Consider the following 6000-nt stretch of genomic DNA (forward strand, 5'->3'; position numbering starts at 1 on the left):
GTCCGAAGTTCGTTCCAGTACCGGAGGAGAGTGCCCTGTAATACAATACAATACAATACATTATCTTTCATTCAATTTCATGGTCTGGCTGAGGCGGGCATTCCCATGCTCAGCTTTTATAAATACATTTTGATACATATGACAGACGATCGTCTGTGGACAGACTGATAATCTTCTGCTGAAATTATCATCCTTTGATAGGATGATGATCTACTGCAATGATGTACATGGCAAATGTTTTTATATTTCCTGAATATATATCGCAGTCCGGATGGATGAAACTAGATCCGGGGTCTTCAAACTCGTTCGATCTTCACTCTAAGTACAAGTCGATCCATGTGAGAATTGCGTCGAAGTCGAACATGGAAAGACATCGCTTGATTACCGGTCAATAATGAAAACCGTTAACAAGCGCGAGAGGAATCACCAATAATGACAATGACCCTCAAGGTACTGCAGTACAATTCACGTGGCGTGAATAAAGGACTTGGCGTCGAACGCCACGCAAAATCTTCTGGTCGAAGGTCATTGAGGTATACCTGTCGCCGGAAGTGAGAAACTTGCCATTGAGGCATGCAAGCTTCAAAGTACTGATGGGGGTGTTCCTAGATCAACTTCTTGGATAATGAGCTGATGTCGACAAGAAGCGATCCGTCAAAGGAGGGCCTTGATGAATCCCACATCAATGACACGGAACGGAGCTAATGATTTAGTGGAGGTGGAAACAAACTGTGACATATGATTCAGGGTGGCGATCATGAAAATGGATGAAGGATGATGTATGGTAGTGGATGGGACACGGTTGACACTTTCTGAATGACCCCTCTTGAACATATAACGACACTGATGCGATGGATCGGTAGCATTACCCCAAATGGATGGTGTGGCGAGGACCATGGTGACGAGACCGGTGAATGAGACAACCCAAACCGATGTGATATGGAGGAAAAGTGTCATGTTCAAGAGTTACTTGCTACCTCTAAACTTTGATGTTCTCCCAATTTTTCCCCAGTCATTTCTGACCAGTACCTCTTTATTTTTGTCAAGCTTGAGGAGGATAACATATGCTTGTTCTATAACCTGCCCTTCGGGCAAGCCCATCGCTAAGATTTAACGAGCCTAGCGATAGGGAAACTCGTTCTCGTCTAAAGACAAGTTTGTCGCTATTTAATCATTTTAACGAGTCTAACGACAAAGAAAACTCGGTCCTTTTCATTTTTAGAGAGTCTAAAAAGGTACAGAAAGCTAACTCCATTGTTCCTTTTTCGTCAGCATATCCTTTAAGTCCGAAAAAGTATAAAACAATACAGAAAGGATGGCTGTTCGATACTTTTACGAGCTGAACAAGACAAGCGCTCGATCCTTTTGTGCAATAATCCCTCAGGTCCAAAAAGATTAAAATTTATAGGAGGGATAGCGTTCCGGTCATTTAACGAGCTGGAAGGCCAAAACTCGGCAAACTTTTCATATTTTACGAGTCAGTGCAAAGAGCTGAAAGAAGACTCGTCTTTTGAGAAACGAGTGATGAACAGGGATAGCTACAGATTCCAGGTACAGTTTGGAATTTCCAATCACGGCAGTGTCACAAGGATGGCTAGGTGAAATCACTCTTCGCAGCTGTTTCTCAAAAGAGGTAAACACACAAATGGAAGTGAATGCTCGGCCAAATGAACGATGGAGGTGGTGGATGAAAACACGATCAAGGTTCTTATGGCTAATGAATTTACGATCTCAAAAGGTTATTTACCGGTTCATTTTTTCCATGAGCTTGAACTCTGGGGGAAACTTTTGCTCACCCTCTTCTATTTTTTAACGAGCATGGATTCAGGCCTAAAACTGCTCGAATTTGCGTTTATTTTTTAACGAGCATGAACTATACGCTAAAACTGCTCGATATACCAGTCATAAGAACGCCTCCTATAAGGACCAATTTTTATAGAGCTTATGCCTTACTACAGCTATGCTCTTATTTTGGCAAATTTTACTTTTGCCCCACAGGCTTTCTTTGTGCAAGTTCGGAAACGGCTAATCCTACGAGTTTAAAGGGTTAGACCTACAGGTTTAAAGGGAGGACCTAAAAATTTAAAAAATCAATAGTCGTCCCTTGCTTGCATTCCAAAAGGTTGCATGCCCCCAGGTATATGGTAGAAATTCGAGACTGCCCCTTTATCAACGAGGTTTGTCTCTTTCTTATTATCCGAAGAGGGTTCGTTTTGCTGCCGCAAATCAATCCCTTCCTTCGGCGATGTCTATCATTGGGTTGTCCTAAGATGGTTACCTTCTGTCAAAACAAAATAGTCCCCCTCCTTGTAAGCTGCCCCTGCTTATCCTTCAAAACATACGTTTTGATGGGCGAGGCTGGAATTCAAGGATGTTTACTATTTGTTGCAATAAGGAAAATCCCACTTGGGCATTGCCCACTTTTTTAAACAAAGGTGAATGACTCTTTTGCCAAACACATAACTTTAACAAAAGATTATTATTCCAGAACAACCCCACTTCCTTCCACGGACGGGGTACGGACTAGTCATATTCTTCTGCGGAAATTCTTCCTTATATCCGGGGTTTCTTCTGCCCGAAGCAGACCAGGGTGCATGCCCCCTGGGTCCTAGTCTTTCTTTCCGAATCACTCGCATTCATCGGGAAGGAGGACTGGGGGCGGAGGCGAATCTTGAGCGAACAGACCATTTAGGATTGGTATTTGACTATTTGCGATGTGAGATCCCGGAAATGAAAGTTGGTCTACGAGCTTGACCATTCTTCCTTCGTGTGGAAAACACATTACTCTAAAGAGTGAGGAGACTATCGCTCCCATGCAATAAATATAGTCGCGTCCAAGGAGTAGGTTATAATCCAAGGGTCCTTGAACTACCAACACGTTCATCCTGACGGTCTTCCCCTTCAATGTAACAGGTACATCGGGGAGGATTCCTAATGGTCGACTGGTTCCTTTATCAAAACCTGAGAGATTTCTCAACTCAGGTAAAAGCGCTGGGGAACCCAGTGCTTTCCAAGCAATAGAGGAAAGGATACTCCCAGATGCCCCTTCATCAATGATAGTACCAGCCATGATCATTCTATAGATCTGGACAATGATTCTGAATGGTATACTGGCTGGTAACCGGGGTCTGCCTAGTTGATTCCAATCAAAGGATACAACCAGGTTGCTTGGTGGTGGGACCGAATATACGGCCGGATACGACTCTGATGATGTTCCTTCCTGCGATAAAGGAATGGGCGCATTGCCCAGATGCTCGTCGGAGTCGGTGCTGATAAAGAGAACCTGGATGGTGTCATCCTTGTTCTCATCAGTGAGAGTGCCACATGAAGATGACTCTTCGGTGACGGTGTCATTTGAAGACGGGTCTTCAACGACGGGGTCATTGGACGATAGAACCTCTGAAGGAAGAACCGGGTCAACTGCCGTTTCGACCTTTAGACTTTCGTCTGGTCTAGATTCTGTAGGTTCATTGTCGATGACCGACACTTCAGCTGACCACTTAAGAGGGCCAACTGGATTTACAACTGTCGAGGGATTAGGCGCGAGTTTTTTATATCCAGGCGGAAGTCGCAACGGTGACACCGGGCGATCTTCCAAAACTCTCTTGGCCTCATCTAAGAATGGACATTTGTGGATGGCATGACTACCTTCACACAATAGACAGGGTGATCTTGGTCCCCTTCTTCGTCCTTCACTCTCGCTAGTTGACGGAATGCAATCAACTTGACAACCAGAGGTTGATGCTACCGGATTGTGCAACCTTGGGGACCAGTCCTTCAGTATCCGGGGAATACAAGGACAATCACGATGGAAATGGATCCCTTTGCAAATGACACATGGCGATTTAGGCCCGGTCGGTGCAGTGTGTGGGTTTTTGTCAGTTTTCTTCTGCTTGCCCCCAGTCGCCTTCGCCAGAGGCTCCTTCTGCTTCTTTCCTCTCTTCTTCTTCTCCTTCTTCTCCTTGGGAGGCTGACTTTTGCCGGCTCTACCCTGTGAAGATGAAGGATCAGAGGAAGTATTATAAGAAGTGGAAGGCTGGTGGGTAGTTTCAGATGGTTCTGACTGTTGATTCGATTGCTCAGGATTAGTGGCGATTTGGACTACATTAGTTGAAAAGAGCCAAACAGGAAGGCCAATTGTCAATCCTGGAAGCGACAATGTAGCCATATGGGGCGCACCAACATCTCCCCAAGAGGAGAAGGGATTTGGACTTCCGCCAAGGTTACTTCCTTGGTTGGTGGGCTCCATACTTTTCAACTGAAAGATCAACGTGGGAATAACAGGTGATTATGTTCCGCTTTAAGATAAATTTTATTTACGACGCTTTTAGACACAAACTTGCTTTTTCATGTTTTAAGAGTCGAGAAAAAGCTAAAGATGACTCTAGTCGCCTTCGATGTATTAACGAGCCCGAAGTGACAAATGCTCGGTTGGACTTTTTCAGTTATAGAGTTTGAAAAAGGCCAAAAGAAACTGCTCTGGAGATCTAGGCAGAGGGAGTGCCAAACTTTTCGCGAAACCACAGAATACGTTTTACGGTACGGGTGGTCGATCTTCGTGAATGCTGTGTTCACTGCATCGCGATCAGTAGGGCGGTCGACACGGCTTCCTAAGGATAAAAGGATAAAAGCCTATAGGGGTCTCCCAATATACTCGACGGTACGCGGGAGCTCAAATCCGTGTTAGTGCCACCGACTCTCAGGAGGAATCACCCACCTTCGTAGAGATCGACAGTCACTATGTTTAACGACGCCGGAACACGTCTCTACCTAGACCTCTAGATGTTTGCGTTAAATTCCAAAGCGTTGTTATGTAAATTGAATTTATTTTAATGTTGATCTTTCTTAGTAGTTTGCCTTTCAGGTTCGCCACGAGATGTATATATACAACTTCCTATATGCAATCTAAGAATGAGAAGCAAAATCTTTTCAGTCTTTCAACTATGAAAACCTTAATCTACTTGAGGAAAGAGTAAGACACAACTTTTCCACAGATCAAAGAACACACACTATAATGCACATTTCCCTAAATCATCATATATACAGTCAAATGCAAAATGCACAATGCATGTATTTCTTTTCGTTTTCCTTAATGTTGATGCTTAACAAAAGGAAAATGTTGTATGATTTTTGAATCAACTTTTCAAATATGAATAAACAAGCTTGTCCACAATCAGAAGAACACCTTATGAAAGACTCGTTTAAAATACAAGAAAAATACAGATTCAAACCATAAAGTGAAAGCAAATCAATCCAAAACAGCTATGAACAGCAATAACACTAACTCATAAGATCGCAATCTAAGAGGTCAAGGCTGTAGGCTTGCTTTTCACTATGGGAAATTGTAACTGAAACAAGAAATACTGAAAGAACGTTTACAATTTCATCACACAACTGAGGCGAAATGAAGTCAAGGAGATGAGGTATACAGCAAATACATCAACCAGCAAGCAATCAGCCAAAAACAAGTGCAAACAGGGGCAAGACACAGAGGAAGAGTTAAGCTAGCCTAAGGCCAACTGGACCAGCGCAGGTACTGCTCTGCCAGTTTCACTCTCAGCGCAGTTCCCGAAGGGGCTACCTGCGCTGTAATGCAGACTGCCTGTGGACAGCCTGCACTGACTTACGAGAGTTACGTCTGCTAACAATTCCGGGTCATAAAATGCTCAAAAATGTACTGTTTTGACTGAAACAAAATGCTATGGGTTAAGTACAGGTAAAGGGATGATCAAGAGGACTAAGATCTATCACAAAGAGTAAAGATCTACCTGTAGATTAGCTCTTTAAATCTTGAAGTTGCTCAGCAAAGGAGCAAGAGTAGCAAACCCTCTACTTCACTTTTGATATAGTCAAAAGCTTTTCGAATCGGTACTTGGTTCTTCAAGATAGAAATAGCAAAATACTACAAATAACAACAACAAGATACTAGGATCTCCCCAGCGGAGTCGCCAGTTTGTTGTGGGGAAAAGTATCCGATGCGGATGACCCTAACCCTTTCTA

This window comes from Pinus tabuliformis, chromosome 6, assembly GCF_031772625.1.
Source record: "Pinus tabuliformis cultivar Carrire ecotype Pingquan chromosome 6, CPIR1, whole genome shotgun sequence".
NCBI lineage: Eukaryota > Viridiplantae > Streptophyta > Pinopsida > Pinales > Pinaceae > Pinus > Pinus tabuliformis.